This window comes from Haliotis cracherodii, unplaced genomic scaffold, assembly GCF_022045235.1.
Source record: "Haliotis cracherodii isolate W230 unplaced genomic scaffold, xgHalCrac1.p SCAF_1, whole genome shotgun sequence".
NCBI classification, from domain to species: domain Eukaryota; kingdom Metazoa; phylum Mollusca; class Gastropoda; order Lepetellida; family Haliotidae; genus Haliotis; species Haliotis cracherodii.
The window spans coordinates 62612698-62634204 of record NW_027266264.1 but is presented as its reverse complement, the minus strand read 5'-3'; the positions used below and the strand labels follow the sequence as shown (position 1 = coordinate 62634204).

At 39.9% G+C, this 21507-nt stretch overlaps 1 protein-coding gene across 3 annotated transcripts in view; it reads left to right on the top strand.

Moving 5' to 3' along the window:
* LOC139444190 (C-C chemokine receptor type 1-like) overlaps positions 1 to 21507 on the top strand; it is a 152379-nt gene that overhangs the window by 70773 nt on the left and 60099 nt on the right. For all 3 annotated transcript variants that reach the window (XM_071226178.1, XM_071225449.1, XM_071226891.1), the window contains one exon: positions 6695 to 6835. The gene's annotated coding sequence lies outside the window, so the exon portion shown is untranslated. The remainder of the gene's footprint in view (positions 1 to 6694; positions 6836 to 21507) is intronic.

Sequence of the window (21507 nt, the reverse complement as noted above, 5' to 3'; positions counted from 1 at the left end):
TCGGCAGGAATAGATCGTCGGTGTATCTGTATTACTTCTCCTTGACAGTTTCATGGCCCACAAATATCGACTTGTTAAAGAACGATAAACACATTTTCAGGGATTACCTTGATGGGCTCCGTTTCGCTACTAAATATTGTCGTCATGCGAGCATGCCACCGTAAACTTAGTGCGATTACAGGATGATCGAACCAGGATTACCGTGTGGTACGGATACGGTATTTAACAAGAAGCAGTAAAAACCATAATCACATATAGTCGTATTAAATATCCACTTTAATTTTCGAACAATTGCCTTACATCAAATTTCAATTAACTTAATGGTCTTAAAAAATCTTGTTTAGCTTCAGGCGTATCTGACATAACAGAATTGTTCATTAAAGTACTCTCGTATACTTGTCATTATTTTAAGTATCGTATAACACATTTGGTATATACATGGTCATATACTATGCGCTGAAATAGCTAGCTTAAGATGTGAATGCAATGAATCCTTTCTAAAAGCATATTTACGTTTAAACGCCGTTTTGAAATGAAGCGCTGCGTTGTCTCCTTCAGAATAATTGAATCCATTTTCGTCATTTGCAATCTAATCTCAAGTTTGCACGAACAATGCACTTGTATATGGAACTGTCCTGTATGCAGACTATAGGCTACAGACAAGAGACATTTGTTTTAGGGTTGGGTACATCAGCCACTCATAACATTAATCGTGTATCCTATTCAAAACACTTTAGTCACTCACTTGGTCCATTACTTGAGAAAACTGGTTTTCTCATTGGGCGAGATAGGAGCTTTGGTATAACTCTGACGTGGTTCCACTGATGTGTTTCTTTCTCCACGTCCTGCGTGCGAGCTGTGTACATATAGATTCACACACAGGGTACATGCACATCACACCATATACCCCGAGGGACCGGTTGGCTGCAACCTTATCTTAACTTGTCCGTTTATCTAAATTGTCTTCATCAGTATGGCCAGAGAACGTTCACAGACATCTTGACAATGAGTAGGTGGCGTAAATACATCCTGAGACATCGTCTTTGCATTTAATTTACAGTCGGATATGCTCGGTTAAGTTCGCCTTGGAAGAACATAGTGTCTGATCGTACAATACGGACCACATGTTTGAGGGATTGACTGGCATGAGTCGTAAACATAGCTTTCCATATTTCATCTGTCTTTCGATAGCATTTCCACACATTTGAACATAATTGACAACTTATGCCTACTGTTTATTTTACTAAACTGACCAACAAAAGTTCCTGTGACACTGAATAAGATTTAATGCAAAGTTATGTTTTTTACCAAATCTGAAAATCGGTTTGCAACAGATAAAAGACTCCCGTAAGTGTTAAAATGGTTTAATTTGCCATACTGACTTCAGAAAATGCGTGATTTCATAAAAAAACATGAACATGCCAAAATGTCAATTTACAAATCAATAGCGTGTGTGTCCACCTCTGGTTGCGATGCAAGCAACACATCTTTGTCTCATGGAATGGACCAGGCGTCGCACAAAGTCCTGTGGGATATATATCCATATCTGCTGGAGCATGTTTCGAAGTTCCTGAAGTGTCTGTGGAACACGTGGTTGACGTCGAAGGCGCCGATCCATCTCATCCCACATGTGCTCGATTGGTGAGAGATCAGGGGAGCTAGCCGGCCAGTGGATGACATTCACGTTGTTTTGTTGAAGAGAATCCTGATCAAGTCGAGCAATATGATCCCGGGCGTTGTCATGTTGAAAGGTAATGCCTGGGCCATGACGACCGAAAAACGGTAGAACAACAGGGCCGATGATCTCGTCGCGGTAGCGCTGTCTATTGAGATTTCCCTCTACCACTGTCAAACGGGTCCTCTGTCTTGCTGTAATCCCACCACATAACATAACGCTCCCGCCCCCAAACCGATCTTCTTCCATGACACAATGATTGACGTAAAGTTCACCTCGACGTTGGTACACTCGAATCCGTCCATCGCTGTGGCTGAGGTGAGACTCGTCAGTGAATAGAACTTGTCCCCACTGCATGGTCGTCCAGCGTAGACGCTGTCTGCACCACTGTAGACGTGCTTGAAGGTGGTTTCCTGTCAAAATGGGACGTCTGGCGGGTCTTCTGGCGACAATCCCTGCACATTTGAGGCGACACGACGTACAGTTTGTGAAGATATTCGTCGAAGGCAAGGGAGGCCATTGCTGGCTGGAATCGATTTCGTAAGTGTGTTGTTCGAATCCAGTTGTCTTCTCGATTATTGGTGGCCTGCCACTCCGAGGATGGTCTCTGACTGCATTCGTCTGTTGTCATTGTTGCCATAAACACAAAATTGTGTTTCTGTGGACGTTAAATTTTTCTTGCAACATCACGTTGGCACGACCCCGCTTCAAGCATACCAATGGCTCGCAGACGCTAATTTTTGGCCAGGCGTGGCATTTCGTAATGTTGAATAATTGCGTAATTTTGTTGTTTTTCCGAGTGGTTGTATTCAGCACGATGTTGAACAATGCATATGGAATCCTTAAACGCACATGTTTTTATACCCCTTATTGAGAAGTGAAATGCATGGGGCTTGCAGAAAAGTCAACTTTTGCATGGAATGCTTTTTTGTAGTAAACAGTACCCAGTGTTTGTGGATCGGTAGGTTTGGGTCATTGTACACCAACGGCGTGAATCGCTTCACATCAGTCAGTCATTTGCTGACACAGGCTATATTATGCCATGAAGTGTTTGAAATGTTGCTGAATACAGAGTAAAATAACATTCGTTAACACTATCGCTGTGTTCCCTATCGGCCTACAACCCATTTCGCCAACAGTCTTAACACAACATGTCAGGGCCAGGAAACAATGTTCATAGAGCTGGAACGGAAGCACATAGGTGGCTATGGATATGTTGGTAATAAGACGGTAGGCAACATGACACTTCTGGAAACATACAACTGAAGCAACAAGCTTGGGCACACACGGAAAGTACCATTCATACGGGGAGTGTCAGACTCTTCTTTCAGACCAAAAAAATTATGTTCTTCCCGTGCTGACGCAGTCAGTGTTCTATATGGATGTGTGCAACCTAGTGACATTTCGTCTTCATTTTCAGCTAAGATGAATTGGTATGTTGGCGAAATTAGATGTAGACAAATAGGTTCCAAATCAAAACTTACAACAAACACTTACTTCATATGCAAATTTATGTGATTTGTGTGTTCGTGCGTGCGTGCGTGCGTGCGTGCGTGCGTGCGTGCGTGCGTGCGTGCGTGTGGGTGTGCTACCGAAAGGAAAGGGCACACATATCCGACCCGTGAAGATCCGGGATAGAATAGGTCTTCAGCAATCCATGCTTGCCGTAAAAGGCGACTATGCTTGTTGTGAGAGGCGACTAACAGCATCAGGTGGTCATCGCTGACTTGGTTGGTGCATGTCATCGATCCTTCGTCACTCGATTATTTACAGACCGCCGTTATATATCTGGAATATTGCTGAGTGTGGTGTTTAAACAAACCATGCTTATCCTTTCCACGAACACCTGGTGTCCTTCTTTTCAATTATCCATTCATCTTTTCACTGCTGATTTGCCTTTTGCGCCCACTGAAATCTGTTTCGAGGAATAATCGAGACTGAGGTTGATCATGGGCTTTCCAGGACAGAATAGATATATCCCCAAGATTCGGTGCTTGTTGTTAGAACAGAATAAAGCGAATCAGGTAGCAATTAACGTGTGGCGTGGATCACAATGTGTCGGCATGGATCGTTGCTCAGCTCATGCAATAAACAATTCCTTTACTGACCAACAGTCGAGTGTGTACCTTCATTTAACTTGATCATTGCTCAGGTACGGTGCATCATAACATTCAGTCATCCCTCGCAAGCATATACACACGTGTCAAAAAGACAATGGAGATGAATTGCTCTATCTTATTATCCAGTATTTAAAAATAAGAAAATATACAGAAAGCATTTATATACATGTCCTGCGCTTACAAATGTCCATGTAAGCTTATGATGTGTAACCTATTCAACACAGCAAATGGGAATGTCAGGCAAGCTTTCCAAACAGTGCACTTTAATACTGAGTAATTTCCTTATGGCAACCAAGCACCTCTTCCACCGCTCGTATCGTTTCTTTTCAAACTATTCTCTGATTCGGATCGAGGTCAATGTAATCGTTCTTCCCATGTTCCTGTCTGACTGCTGGAACCGTCAGTGAGATAACAGATCGAAGACATTAGCCAATTGAGATTGATTTTATCGAATTGAGATTTGGTTACACTGTTATTACTTAGTCGGGATGACTGATACTCCAATAAGCTATTGCAGGACTACATTTTACAGTCACATTACATGGCTTTATATCCAAGCACTGATTTTTGGAGCATGAACGTCAAGGAAATTCAACGTCAGTAATGGCGAAAGTCTGGCAGGCCACAGTGCCAGGAATCGCTTCTGGATGGCTTTGACTTTTCAGCACATCATGGTATATAATCTGCAATAAAAGTTGCATCAATCACGCTGAAATGCATTCAAGAGATCTCCATAGTAAAATGTCAAACTGAATCCAGTGATAAGAAAGCTAATGGTTTAAACCGCTCTTCTGGTGGGAAAAGCATGTAACCATCGCACATGTCTATAATGAATTTTGTCGCCCGTTAATCACTCCGTTCCGTGTAGAATACTTATCGTGTATCACATTCCGTGCATATCATTCTGACCACTGCCTCCATCCCAATGACCATGCTGCGATACTGACCAGGTATAAGGACTCACAGAGAGGGAATAATCATAGACTTTAAAGAATTTCCGAAATGGAAATCCTAAACCCAGTCATCACTGGTCGATAATTGATCGCTTGTACGCGAATTTTATGTACAAAGTCTGGGGTTATTCCGAATTACCTTAATTTGTCCCTAATTCCATCGACGGATGCCCGTCAACTTTTGAACGGTCGCGGAAATTAATTATCCTTGATTTCCCTCAGGCTAGCAATTATGGCAAATCAAAATGATTCTTGGTGTCAGCTGGTTTAGGATATGTACGTAAAGTTTAAAATTGCATTTCAGAATCAATAAGAGAGAGAGAGAGAGAGAGAGAGAGAGAGAGAGAGAGAGAGAGAGAGAGAGAGAGAGAGAGAGAGAGAGAGAGAGAGAGAGAGAGAGAGAGAGAGAGAGAGAGAGAGAGAGAGATACTATATTATAACTTATTATATTGGAAGCTAAGTTTCGGTAATACGTAATTCAAGCTTCGTAAAGCCCAATGTCCCTTAATGAATTAAATGATCAATATAATTTCATATGAATCGAATAACACTTTCATATTTATGTTATGTCAAAGATATTAAACGTATATACTGATACATGTATGCAAAATCAAATATTTGTTCTCACTCTATGTGAAATTAGAATTACAGAATGTAATAATTATTATAACTGATGCCTTGTCCTTAAATCATGATCAGAACACTAGGGTAACATATGTTGCGATTGTTATGTTACAGAAAGGAACGTCGGAGCATTTGTGACCAAATTGTGTTTTAGCGACTCGTGCCCCTCTCGTGGCCATTTTTGCGACCAATTTCCGTCTAAGCGCAAAGGGGTATAGCTAAACGAATTGTCTACTCGTTGCGTAATGATTCATATACCACCATATATTATATATTATTCGGATGCAATTTAAAGCGCATCGGGACATGCGGTATTATACAGCATGATTGGAAACATGTCGTAAATGTATCTTGTGTTTATTGTTAGATGCAAGACACATGTAAAATCAAAAATTATTCCCGAGGGATTCTTTGACCGAAACTTTAAAGTCATACGCGCATTTTGATTGGTTTGTCGTATTTTCGCACATAATATTCATCGATAGGGGGACGGGTTGCTTTCAGGTTACGGAAAGGGGCGAGTGGTGACGAATGACGTCGGAGATTAATAAAAACCATCAGTTTAATATTTGTCGGGGCAACAAAGCAACATTGTTCATTCGGAGACGATAAACTACAAATTATCTAACAATAATGTTATAGGACATATTCACAAATCCAGCATTGTCTAAATGTGATGAAAACACAAGCAATTCAATTAAAGCACCAGACTTATTTTATATACAAATCGATAGCGATATGAATTCTCTCCCCAGCCATTTACTCAACACTTATAATTGCTTTTCAGCCGTATTCCATACACGTGTACCTCAAAATTATTATAGGAAGTCACATGCTCATTACTACAAGCAAGTTATCTTGTTAACTGGAACTTGTTCGACTAAACCATTCTTAAGCCATGGTAACGGATTAGTTGCGCATACTCTTTTCGTCTCTAGAAGAAGTGATGTTACATAGAATTTTGGGCAGGATACCTTATAGACACAAACAAGTCAAACATGATCCAGTGAAGTGACAACATATTGCCTCAGCTTGATAAATTCCAGCAGTGTTCTCAGCAGAAGACGTACAACTACATTACGGTTTATTTAAAGTTTCAAAGCCATCCAATTGCGAAAAGCGTAGAAATGAAAAACCGATATGCGGAATTCGTATGACAAGTTGTTATTCCTCAAGGTTTAAATTGGCCGTAAATTGGATCAATACAAAAGAAGTACCCGTTTAGAATTTTATGCTGTTACATTTAATTAGCCTCGGCAAATGTTGTTTCAGAAATTTAATTCAAATCCGTCAGTTTTAATTAATTTTGTTCTTGTTTTCAGATTTATTTCATTATGGTAGTGACACCGATGACTGCTGGAAATTGAGAATGGATAGTTGGTGAATGGTTGTAAGCAGGTGCTCTTTGCAGGTGCTCTTTGCAGGTGCTCTTTGTGGATCACCTATATAACTGGACCCCAGGGGTAAGTGTTATTAATTCATATTCTTGAGGGGGCACGGGAGGCCCAGGAAACCTATGATTGTGGGTTCGAATCCCAGTTCGCCCCGATTATGTTTCTAGGTTTGGCAGCACCATACCCGTGCTCGTGGGTTTCACCGAAGTGGTAAACGTCTGAGACCTGCATCACTTCGGGCTTTCCTCCCACATTAAGCTGACACGTCGCGATATAACTGGAATACTGTTAAAAGCGATGTTAATAACGCAACTCACTCACTCATAATCTTGATCATGCGATAGTGCAATTTGGTTTGTTCACGCAAGTGGCATAGTGGTAAGTATTACTATTAACGGTGGTATACACTATAGATGTTCGAGAAGGTAAACCATTGTGGCTGATAGTAGTTAATCTACAGTCACAGTGAGAGGCAACACTATGACAGCCAGGTTAAAGTTATCAGTATTAATGTTTACACGACAGATAATCTGGTATTTCATCAAAGGTGTACACAGTAACCCACTCCCCCAACAATCAAGGGAGAATGAGTGATCCATGTATAACTGTATGCTTCTGATAACATGACATGTTACGTTTCCGGAGATATTGATGTTTCCACGCCATGCGGGACCACGTCAAATGTATTTCACCCATTACACGTATTTCGTGTACCAATTATAAATCTACGAGTAGATATTTTTGTACAATATTAAGGTACCTTTCTAATGTTTTGTGTTGCACGAACGTATAAGATGAATATGTATGATTGGACACTGCGCTGTATAGAAAAGAAAATGAATACATACATTGCTCAGAATTTTGACCTGAATGACAGACCACTTTAAAGTTGACATATAGCAGATTATGTCTTACTTCGGACTTTCTGATTGGTCAATCTGATTGACGGGTATAATGCGTCATGCAAAATAACGTATTTATAACAGTAACAACAAGCCCTACTTTAAACCTCTTTGCCTCTTCCGTGTTTTATTCTATATGTTGTCAATCCTAATTTATATTAAAACACATCTGTGACGAAACTCTAGTTTTTAAACGAACCATTTTTCTTCACAGATGGATAATTTGGTTTTGAGTTATTCATGCCGACAATAAACCGACATTTCAATTTCAATCAATGTACACATGGAATTGAGGAAAGTTTTTCTATGTCTGAAAGCATGTGTCGCCAGCGGGGCTCAAAATCCTCTTTTTTACGATTTGTGGACGTGTCCTAGTGAATCGGCACAACGGCGACACGTGATAGAACGGTGTTAACAATTAAATATTTTCAAATATGTGTATAATCCTTAATCTCAATGAAATTATTAGGTATATGTTTGTGTTACGTTATGTTACCTATGATGCTGTTCATGTCTTTGAAAGGCATTTAGAGTGAGTGAGTGAGTGAGTGAGTGAGTGATGTTGGGTTTAACGTCGCTTTTAAGAGTATATTTCACGGCATGTCTGCTTAATGAGGGGAGGAAAGATCGAAGTGATGCAAGTCTCAGACTTTATCCACTTCGGTGAAACCCACGAGCACGGGTATGATACTGACAAGCCTAGAAACATAATCGGGGCGAACGGGATTCGAACCCACAATCATAGGTTTCTGGCGTGTCCAGGGGACGCAACTCTGCACAGCGAATCGCGGCGCCTCAGCCGACTGGGTCACTCGTGCCCCCGAAAGGCATTCAGACGTGATACACATACCGAAGACAATTTATGGATGCCACTTTCTTTATTATGAGGAACACAACGTTTCAGAGTATATACTTACTCCTTCATCAAGTGTATAGATGCGATGAGGCAGAGAACATATATATGTACCTTTAAGAACAACAAAAGGCGAGCCAAATTGAAAATTGATGCTGATAGGAGATTAGCAATGGACATGAGGAAGCCAACACTTAACCTATCGCTGATTGCTAACAGACATTGGACAATGGGCAAACGGAAAGCCGGGGTTAATTGGCACTGGTTGGTAATAGAATTGAAATTACAATGGACAAATGGAACCCAGGTAGATAATTAGCCCCGACAAAGATCAAAGCAATAACTCCGGATCCCAAACACTGGGCAGACAGGTTCTCTGGTCATGCTTCGTGGCTGGCTTGTGTCTCCAGATGCCAATGACTCCTATGTTGTTACTATATTGTTACTTATGTCAAGTACGTATCACTAGTATAGCCTATTCCCTTTAGTAAACTAGAGATAAAAAGCAAAATCAAAGCCTCCATAGCAAAAAGATGGCAAGCCCAATGGGACGCAAGTAAGATCGGCAGATGGCTATACAAAATTCAACCCAAGGTCCAACAAAAGCCAAACTCATACTCAAATGAAAGGAAAATTGAAACTGCTATCTCACGCCTCAGACTTGGTCACAAAAAGCACTATGACAAGGTTTGCTCATCTTGCAATCAGGCTGAAACCATTGACCACCTGTTACTAGAATGTCAAGACCATGCCCCAGCCCGGGCTAGGTTAAAACAAGAATTGCAGTTAGATCCGCTATCTGTCATAGATCTCCTAAAGCCAAGAGATGCAATAGCGAAGGCCAAACTAACTCTATTTCTGAGAGATGGACAGCTGCTCGAACGTATATAAACAGAGCAGCCAAGGACAAAAATGAAATCATATCAATATAAGAAAATAGAAATCATATCAATGCAAAAACAGAAATTATGTGAACACCGAAATCACAATAGATATGTGAACCCTTCTCACACACAGGAGTCCCAAAGAGGGACAGGTCAGCCGAAATTGCCTAGGCAGAAGGCGACCTCTTAAACACCTAATGCAACAACAACAACACTAGTATAGTTAAAGAAGTAATGGCGAAATAAGGCCAGGGACTGACCACATTGGATCAAACATAACTTTTATTGTTTTATTACACGGACACTGCTGGGTGTTATAACAGTGTGACAACTAATTCAGGTCGACACTCTGTTAATAAACATGATAATGATTACATCAACAGAGGTACGATAGCCATTATCTATCATGAGAACTTAAAGTGCTGGGTTCTCATGTGATAATATATGCAATAAATATTATATACATTCATTTGAATGAACGTGAATATATCGACTTGGTTGACATTTATGCTTATCTAATCTATAATGAAGCGGAGACTTGCTCTGCATGACAGGTGGCCTGTCGCCTTGGGCGTCAATCAGCCATCCTTAATTACAAATAACGGGCACCGTCATAAAGGACGGACACACCAAGCTGTGATACTTAAGTATATAATAGTCTTTTATTATGTGACGTCAGTGCACCAACTGTGCTCGATGACAATGTTTTACTTTAATGATTTAACCTCTAACTTTATATTTCTTTATGCTTATAAGTTATGGAAATCTGTATGCACATTGTGAATATATGCACATAAAAGTAGCTGTATGACAACATCATGAGCAGGTATTTATGACTCACTATCCAATAGTGATGATACCAGGCGTTCGCGAAAAGGTGAGCGTATCCTGCCCCACACATGTAAAAGGCAAGTCAATTGAAAAATACGTGAATATATGATACAAGTCAAAATAGGGAATTGTATCTGACATCATTCAGTTGTCACGGATGCGTCAAATTTGGTAGTGTCCACCACATGTCTACCGTAAGACGTTTGGAAAGCTTTATTGAGACCTTGATTGTTGTAACTCATTGAATAAAAGATTGGCCTCATTGTGATGTCACAGATAATTTAGGCCATGGAGCACATAAAGAATGGTTCAAGTCATGGGTTCTGTTGTTACCATATGTCCATAAGGTAATCAATCCAGTGTAAATACACCGTCAGATCTCACGCAATAAATGGGCCTGCATCAATATTATTCTTACAGCCGAAATTGGCTATTCACACTTACAATAATGCTAATTATCAGGACTAGAATGAGGTCAATGCATGTACAATTTCAATGCATATACATGTATGTCGGGCTTCGGTTCAGTTCATTGACAGTCCTACTTTGTTCAGATCAAGACTCAAAAATCTTTTCACCAAATCTTTCTTGGAGTATTGAGGCTTTGTGTTTTTGTAGTATTATTACCATTATGTGATTATTTGAAATAGTCGGATATTTGTACCTTTAATGAGAATGTGACGATTTGTGGGGTCCATGTGTCCAACTTTTTCTGTGGACACATGGATCTATTTACGCATACTGTGTGAGTGGTGGAGGCTACCGGTAGGGGACGACACGCTTACCCTCTCCGCGAACACCTGATGTCATCGCTGAATGTCAGTGATCCATTCATATAATTTTCACCGCTATTTTGCCTTTCACGCCCAATGACATCGGTTTCGATGGATAATCGAGATTCTCTGGCGATGACGTTTTATATGTATGCATTATACATTTCTATGAGGTCTGTGAATTAATAGTATTACTTAATCCCTCTTTGTTTTATGCACATACGAATGCCAGCTTTGATTCATGTGGGATGTAATTCAACTTGTGTTAGCAGCTGTGGGGTTCTGGATGTACTTTTCAATCTTTATCGCTAGTCAAAGTGACATGAACCTTGTCTTGAAGGAAGGCTAATGCACTTCACCTTTGTGCTTTTAACGCCAGTATCAGACAGGCAAACGCAGGCAGGCAGGCAGACAGGCACGCACGCACGCACCCACGCACGCACGCACGCACAGACGCACACACACATACCAAAAGACGTTAGAGCTCGGTACTTGTGCTTACCTGTCTGACGCTTGGCATTAAGGGGCTAAAACAAGGACTGGTCGACTCGGAGTCAGTAAACTGTGTCTGAGTGGGGGATTCATGTTAAACTGCCGCATGGTATCTCTATAGATAGCACTATAAATCGGCATTAGTCCGGACAAGTTCACACACACACACACACACACACACACACACACACACACACACACACACACACACACACACACACACACACACACACACACACACACACACAAAAGACACACACACACACAAAAGACACACACACACAAAAGACACACACACACAGATACACACACACACAGATACACACACACGTAATACGTAATATGAATCCTACGGTAATGCAAATTCATTGAAATGACATTAATGACATATCTTAACTTCTTATAAAGATGGAACATGCATATCCCTCAAGCAGCGTTGCCATCCATACATCTGCGATGAACCACAGTCCAGTCTTGCCGTTCATGTTTATTGTTCAACATCAAATCCAATCCCCAAATATGCATCCGAAAGTCACAAAGGACAAAACAAGCATAATCTCTTGTGAATTATGTGTTCTAAATTCCCGTTCCCGCTATGTTATCAACGCAAAGCACGCACAATCCCCATTCGAGCAACATGTCTACGTGGTTTCATGCTGGTTCCGAGCATATGAGCTGTGTTGTCGCAGCAGGTCAGACTGCGATTTATGTTATTGTCAGCAAAGCTGTTGGTGGCCTCGGTGATATAATAGCAGGAGCAGTCCTTACATTACTGCATAATTATCATTTCGACATCGGACACGTTGAACGGCAACGTGTTATGTTTCAACAGCCGTCCACGGAAACCCTATGGTTAATATGTAGTACAGAGGTACACCTGTGCCCTTATGTATGAGCCAAATGCGGAATGAATAGAATCGGATGAAACTTTTGAGCAGTCTTCAAGGAAGCTATCGAGGGGTACCTAAAATCCGGAAGACCTCAAATAACACGTGACCTTGCTACGTTACGATGGATGTCCCTCTCTGCACTGGACACAGGTGTATTATTACCACAAAACCTATTCGATAATGTAAATAAAACGCACCATTCCGACTGTAGCAATAGCATGTGTTAATGAGTCATTGTCAAATCGAAACTCGATTGTTTCTCAAAAGTCGTTACACGTGGACACCAAAGTCCTGGAATATTGCTGGAATGTTGACGTAAGGGAAAAGTTGTTTAATAAAAAAATGTCATACAGTCTTGTGGATATTTTGTGGAATAAACAGACTTTGGAATGAGCGCTCGATGACCAGCTTCATGTTTACAACAAGTAACCAATTTTCGTGGGTGCGACCGTTATTCATGCCATCAATCAATAGTTTTTCTGTCTGGTTTAGACAACATGTGGACACTGCAGTAGTATTGCTGCGTGTGATGCAGAACGTCATATAGTCACTCATCCATTGGTGAAGATAATTCATGTGTTGTTAACGGTGTCTGGTATCACCATTACCACCGCATGACCCTGTTCAATGAAACAAATAGTGCATCACAAATATTGAAATGAATACGTTTTGACGTGGAAATAAAATCCTGTTTATTCTCTGCAAAAAAATTATGACAAAAAGAATATAACTAAATGTTATTATATTCTTTGTAATTGATTGATTTTTGTAATGCCATGTAACTGCATACATGCATACATGTATATGAAATATTCATGGTTCGATTGATGCGAGTTCTTAGTCTTTTGTCATGCTTGCATCTAATATTGATCACTACATGATTAATGTTTGCTACCAGATGCATTGCAAATACAATCTCGAATAAATTACGTTCATGAAAAATACACCCATAGGCGCAGCAATTCGCCGTGCAGAGTTGCTTCCCTTAGGGGTGGCAAAAACTTTTGATCGTGGGTTCGAATAGAAAACGTTTCTTGTTGCGTAAGCACCATTTTCGCTGTGGTTTATAAACTCTAAAACCTGCACCACCTCGTGCTTTCTTCGACATCAAGCAAGTGCACGCGTGACTGATTTTACTGAATTACTGTTCACACTCACCCTCTCCGCATTTACTGGTCACAGCAACAAAGATACGAGTCCTCCATCCAGTAAAGTTCCCATGATTCATGCTGATTTTGTATCAATCGTCAAAAGCGTCATCAGGCCCTCCGAAGTACCCATCCCATTACCTTTGAGTAAACTTAAATCAATATGAAAATAACCAGGTAATGAGTGAATGTTGTTTCATGTCGCAAACAGCAAGATTCCATCGACAACAACATCTACATGTGTATATACAGGCGGTATGTATACCATAGATTCTTCCCCAGGCATACGCGTGACTAAAAGCAGGATATACGCCCCCACACAATCGGTGTTCGATGGCACATAATCAGCCAATTGCAAGTCGCAGAGCCTGACTATCCGATCCTAATTTGATTTCTGAAGACAAGCATAAGTTAGTGGGCCATCTTTACCGTTTTAGTGTGCAAATGAGCCATGAGTCTCGACAGCTCGTTTTAGTATAACGTACAAGTATATGATATATACAAACACCTTTAATGTCCAATATCATATAATGAATATCAAATTGTGTTATATAACCAGTTTCATAAACCAGTGTTTTACACCAGTTTCATGAACTAGTTGGATAAACTTTGTATCGCGATCCAATAAATACTAGTATGCAAATTAGGCCACCCTACTTCAAATAAGCTCCATACATTGAAGCGGTGTCCTTTTGTCATACACCATTGAACGCTCCAAATTGAACAAGTCCAGTTATGTATGCGTGCATGCGTGCGTGCGTGCACTGAAATCCGATCACAATAGGACATCTGCCCATACAGACAGTTATGAACTTTATACCATTTCCGAATCCATCTTTAAACTTTAGAACAACAAATAGCAGTTTTTAAGCTCCAGTATATCATTCGTTGAGGTGAATATTCTTTTAGCTGAGATTTATAGCATGGAGTAAATCGTTATATGAATCAGAACAAAATTACAACAATTTCAGCGAAAGACCCTTTTTGTAATCCTTGTGAATAGCCAAGATATTTTCTGTCCCACGTGACAAAGTTAGGATGCTACCGACACCGCACTCACTTGGAACACTCTGAATTATGTGACAGGAAAGAACATCATTGAGTAATTAGCACTCATCATTTCCCAACAAAGTCGCCTCAACTTCTTCACTTGTCACGATAATGTTTAATATTCATATCACACAATCCATGTTCTTGGCGATCGTATTTTTGCAAATATGAAAAATGACGAGTGTCACCCTCTGCAATATTTCAAATCTGTCATGAATATCTTACAGTGAGATGACCACAGCATAGTCATAAACATTTCTGGTCATTGTATACATTGAACTATGAAAATGTCCACATTTTTTGTGTCTTGACTGACGTCTTACTCATCAATGCTCAATGCTTTCAGCTGAATGTGTTCCAACATAAATACCGTTCAAGTTCGTGAAATAACTACGCAATATCATTTTAGCAATTTAATAAATCCGCTCCGAATCGATATTTCGCCCCCAACCCCCCACTGCGTTCACAAATAATGATTGTAGGCAAGTTTTTTTACATGGCATAAACCGCACTAATAATCATAAATATGTCACGTTTGCATTCTATACGTTCTTATTAAGTTATGTTTCATTGCTTTTCAAAATTAATCCTTATAACATTTAGTTATGGCCATAGATTTGTCGGATACATAAACAGTGTTCCATTGTTCACATAACATTTTTTTTCATAATCATATACATGTACGCTGTATATGCTGTGCGATAATAGCTATTGATCGTGTGTATTTGTACTTTACCCGATTTATTCTGTGAGAACAGTATTCACCGTTCACACAAACTACAGTTATCATCACTAATGGACTGGGGGATTGAGCGAGTGAATCTGGCTTGAGTAAATAAGTGAGTGAGTGAATTGGGTTTAACGCCGCTTTGAACATTATTCCCCTCATATCACCGCGTGTCAGATTGATGTGTCAGGAAAGCCCAAAGTAATGCAGATCTCAAACGTTTACCACTTTGGTGGAACCCACGAGCGCGGGTATGGTGATGACAAACGTAGAAACATAATCGGGGCGAGCCGGGATTCAAATCTACGGTTACAGGTTTCTGGAGTGCCCAAGGGACGCAACTCTGCACAGCGAAATGCAGCGCCTGAGACGACTGGGCCACCGGTGCCTCCGAGTGTCGTTTGAAGCCGCTTTTAAACGTCTTTCATTTATATCACGGCGTGTCAGCTTGATGGGAGAGTAAAAAAGCTGATGGATTTATTATACATTTACCATTTTTGTAAATCCACGAGCACCAAGAACCTAATTATGAATATTAGATTTTAACAAACAACAATATGTTTCTGGCACACCATAGGGATACAACACTGCACATTCACGATCTATTATGAAATGTATATATATATATTTGGTAGGTATTATGAAACATGTAGCTCATTCAGTAACATGTTGTATGTTGCATTTTTATTTTACGACAGGCAGTATCTGTAGTCTTATATTCACAATACAGAAATGCCACATAATCTCAGTGCGTGTTTTGGGGAGGTCGGGTAGCCTAGTGATTAAAGCGTTAGCTTATCACGCCGAGGACCCGGGTTCGATTCCCGACATGGGTACAACGTGTGAAGCCCATTTCTGGTGTTCCCCGCCGTGATGTTGCTGGAATATTGCTAAAAGCGGCGTAAAACCAAACTCATTCATTCAGTGCGTGTATTACAATATATACGCTTAGAAGTTGTAGACACATAACCATTGACATGTTAAGTTACGAACAATATTTGTATTTAACTAAATTCATCAAAGAAACAAATTTATCTATTTTTCAGATGTACAAAATAGTACGGTTTAGGTATGTTTTCCCTTAAGTTGCCTTTGGTACATGCTAATAAAAAATGATATTCGTCCTCCATTGAATTTTACATTACATTGCGTACACAATATCCGATTTGTAGCTATATGATTGTGCCTATAGTTCAGAAAATTAATCTGTGTGCACTACATCTAAATTGTGATAATGATAACTTGTTCAGTCGTATTGGTGACTTATTCCTCACCAGAATCCCCACGGGGCTTGTGACGTTTGACGTCATTTGCAGTGCACTGATGTCACACAGGATTTATTCGGTCCATGTGGACAATCTGACAATACGTCAGACATGGATATTTCTGTCGTCGTGGCACAAAGTCTAGCAATAGCTCGAGTGACAAAGCCTGATACTATTAGCCCTATAATACTGAATTCAGAAAACAGTCCCTTCTGTAGTGAAACATTTAGTCTGTTATATTAACTGGCAGTCGGCCCGGCGCGATAAAGATCAGCAATAAGCTCTGACAGGATCACAGTTAAAACTTTGTAAAAGAAAAGAAACACAACTACTTTTTAATTTTATCTTTGTTAAAGGATACTCAGTAACAGTAAAACGTATTTGGCCTGACACAAGCCTGAATATGTCAATCCAACAAAGCGATTGGCTGATTGGAACAACATCTGGCATTCTCGCCTCTGTCTTGAGTATCTACCGGAGATAAGAACTAATGAGTAGGTATTTGTCATCATTTGCTTGTCTGGCACTGACACTAAGGGGATCCCCGTTACCCAATCGTGTGAATTCGGCGACAGCTAGATAAAGCTGACCCACCCTGGAGTGAGATCGACTGAGTACAGGGAGGATCTTCCCCAGCATTAGGTCTGGTGACGGATGGCCATGACGCATGAAGGACTAGCAGACTTCCATGAAGACAAGCGCTACTTACTTGAGATAAATTGTGGATTAAATTTGGGTTTCCTGTGACACTCTCTTTACAATGTCTTGTTGATATTTTTTTTTAAATGTTCGTGTTCGTGGATATAGCATCTTAAGCTTTTATAGTGTTCAAAATGTGAAAATATATCCGGTTAAATTTCAGACTGAGTGTAACTAAGTGCTTGGAGATTTTCGAGCTTTGTACCTAAAGAGTGGTCAAATGTTGCCCAGTCGTCTAGGGCGCCGCGGTTGGTCGTGCAGATTTAACTCATTTGACGCACTGGAACCATATGGTCTAGTGTTCGAATAGCAGATTCTCTTCGATTATGATTCCTGGTTTTGTCAGCACCTTACCCTTGTCTTTTCACCACTATGGTAAACGTTAAGGACGTACATTGCTTTGGACTTTCATCAAACATTAAGTAAATAGAACGTGATATTATTATATTTACTTTCAAAGTGGCGTTAAACTCAACTGCATCCCTCACTGTTATATTTTCTATACTACGTATGTATGAGGAATTATTCATATCATTTCATTTTGAATATGTTGCGTTTCGGTGACACCATTCATCTTTTTTGAAAACCGATGATACCAATTTCAGTCCAAAATGTCAAGTTTGTGTCATGCTGTCTTGACAATATACACACAAATCTTCGAGACGTTTTCTCGTTTCTCAGGCAGTGGTGTCATTCAAATAAATCTGTATAGTTGTGGTGCTCAAATGTAAACAGTTTCATCTGTGAAGGTACGTAATTGGAAACGACAGGAGACTGATCATTTGACCCAAGTGTACTTCTCTACAACGACGTAATTTGAAGAATCCTCTTGTGATTGATAATTACACAGTTCAATAAATAGCCTGAGCTATCCAAGATGTTTGAGTAAACACTTTTTAACGACCTCATTCCTTTGATCAGTGTCACTCATGTTACTCTCCTTCAAATCCTAACCCTCTCAGGCTTGGTGCAAGATCACAGGCTAGCCAGTCCCAATCTTACCAATGTTCATTTTAAAACTGCACCGTGTCACAAGGGACTCAATGGCCGTGTCCACACATACCATCGCCTGTTTATCAGCTGTGACTGCGTGTGCTGGCATTGTCTGCAGATCGATGTCTCATTGTTCGTTTCTGTCAGACATCAGATGAAGCTCCCCGGAGAATCAACTTGCCAGCATTATTAGTTGCTACTTTGTGCCGCTCATTTTGTACCATTAAACTCTCAAACCCAGGGCTGATCGGAAAGGGGATCACCTTCTGTCAAACGTACAAAGTGTGTCTATTAACTGACCATGAGGACCTGTTGTTTGAACTGACATTTGCTAAACATTCAATGATGTCGATTGCCAAGAATGCGTAATGATGTTTTTTCCATGTATTTGTAACTGAAGTAGCTGCAAAGGAGAATAATGTTAGATTGGATCATTTCTGTGTAAGGGCAGCAAGAAATGGAATGTCTAATTAGAGAAAAGTCGCCATTAGGACAACACCATACGCACATAATAATGAATGATATTTCTTGACTGCAGTTTTTTAAATTTACTTATGCTGCTGAGGTGTTGTTCAAGGGGACGATCTAGAAAGATATTGTTCGAATTACTAAAAGCGATACACCCTTTCCATATTCATAAGAAATCTTTGCTAACATCAGAGGCATTATAAAGCAACGTTAAACGAAATCATGCATGAATAATTTGAAACTCCATATATAGATTAAGATTTCCAAGTAACCACCAGTTTACAAAGTTAATACACATTTACTGAAGTTCTATGATTAGTTTTGTTAGATGGCGACCTCTCTATTAGTTTAATTTGATCTTCTATCTTCTTTCTATAATCTGATCTTGATTACAGGAGAGTGCAATATTTACAAAGGAGTCCAATATGTATGTGTGTGGACATATCTGGGACGATATTGCAATTGGAAATGAATCCTCGTATTCTTTCAAACGAAATTAAACGACGCCACTGCATCACTTGATGTACAAATGTACACTGTCGACAAATGATATTTTTGGGGTTGGCTGTAAACTTTCTTTGTCCGATGCAATTCCTATTTTGATACCATATGCTCCAGTTGTTTTTTTAGGTGAACAATTGACTTGCATTTGCATTAAATTTTGTATTTGTTGGTGACTGGTGCCACCAGTTGGACAAAATGATACGCCAACCTTTTCGCGAACATTTGGTATCTTCACTGTGTGAAACTGATTCATAACACATGAGATTTCTTATGATTGGGGACCGACCAGTTGATTTGGGGTGGTGGTGGGGTGGGGGTGCTGGAATACACACACACACACACACACACACACACACACACACACACACACACACACACACACACACAAAGACATATATATATATCTTCAAATTATTACAAATTACTGCATAGCAATTACCACGACAGTAGGCAGTACAGTGCTAGTACAATACTCTATGGCAATATATTATATGATAGCAGTGGTCGGTATCAAATGCAAAAATATAGAGTGGTGGTAGCATTATTGATATTAATATATGCACCCAGCAGGGAGCGCTCCCCTTACATACACCTTCAAGAAAACTCTCTAACGCTCCACATCCGGCCACGGAGGTTTACAAATCTCATTAACATCTAAATATAACAACTTCCTCACAACTGTTAACATTACATTGCTGACAATCAATCATTGTCCAAAAACAATGCAATCTGAACAGGAACAAAGGAATGCAGTTACAATCAATTACACTGCCCTATTACAATATATTAATTACCCAGAAGGTTTCGCAATAAAGTAGGACATCCACTTACATTTAGCTGAACAGATAATGAATATATGGTAAATACGTTTGTTGTTTCACGCCGCACTCAGCAATATTCCAGCTATATGACGGCGGCCTGAAAATAATCGAATCTGGACCAGACAATCAAGTGATTGACAACATGAGCATCGATCCACGCAATTGAGATACGATGACATGTATCAGTGAGTCTGACTACCCAATCCTGTTGGTCGCCTCTTACGACAAGCATAACCGCCTTTTCCGTCAAGCATGGGTTGCTGAAGACCTATTCTACCCCGAATCGTCACGGGTCGGTCAATAGGTAGGTCAATTGACTATACTGTCATGTACTTTAATATTCACATGGGCGTAGCAATCATATGTTCTCCTGCTCACTCACAAACCAAAGGCATCGTGGTTGCTACGAATAGGCATTTCCCCTTTCAAGAATTCCAGTCCTAGGTAAAGTAATTATTATATAATTATGATAATACAAAGGAACAGCGCTAAAACTATAGAAACACAGTTTGCAATTCAGGTATATGTTGAAACATAGCTGTTTCCGTATAAGTAATGACTGAATAGAATTCGATACATTAAGGACGTAGAGATTAATGAACATTTCATAGACTTTAGTTCATGTCATACATAAATCTCACACTATTTGTGAAGACTTCCAGCCTGTAGTAAACTGGACGTATTGATTACAGATGACAGTTGTGCCTGCGTGTCCCGATGATGTATGTCTTGATCGAAATGTACATTAACATTGAGATGTCATGTCGATTGCATCTGCGACATACAACACGGTTCATTTAATTACGTTTTCAGACGCATTCTAAGAATTCTTACGCGCAGGTCATCAGCGCGCCCCCTGCCAGCTGGCTGCCGGTAACACTTAACAAACAACTTACTTAAAAATAGCGATCGTAAACATGAAATTAGGAAATACTTTGAAACTTCTAGTGTTTGTTTGAACGCAGGTCCGTCCTAATTTTGAGTGAGTTCACCAGACTCATCAGTATCATCACTATGTGATAGTGTTTCGTACAAACATGCTCATGATGTGGTCGAAATCGTACTTCTTATCATTATAGAATGAATTTTGTCACTTTTATTCCCTGGAGACTTTGTCTTATTTGTTATATGTTCCATTTTATTATCGTAACACGATATGGTTCATTTGTTCTTATTCGAAGTTCTATATATGTCGTTAAAATAAGCTCAAAATAAACTCAAATGTCATTTCCGCGAGACCGATGAAACGTTTCGAAACCATTGACACTATTTAGATGGAGAAACCAACGACCCGACGTTTTGGAGTCATACACAATAAACAGACGTAGAATGACATCGATCTTTTGGATGAATAAAACCATCAAATGCAGTAAATGGTCGCATTGAACTTTATATATATAGAACTGTTTTATTTCATATGAGCCTTAATAGGTCGAACTAC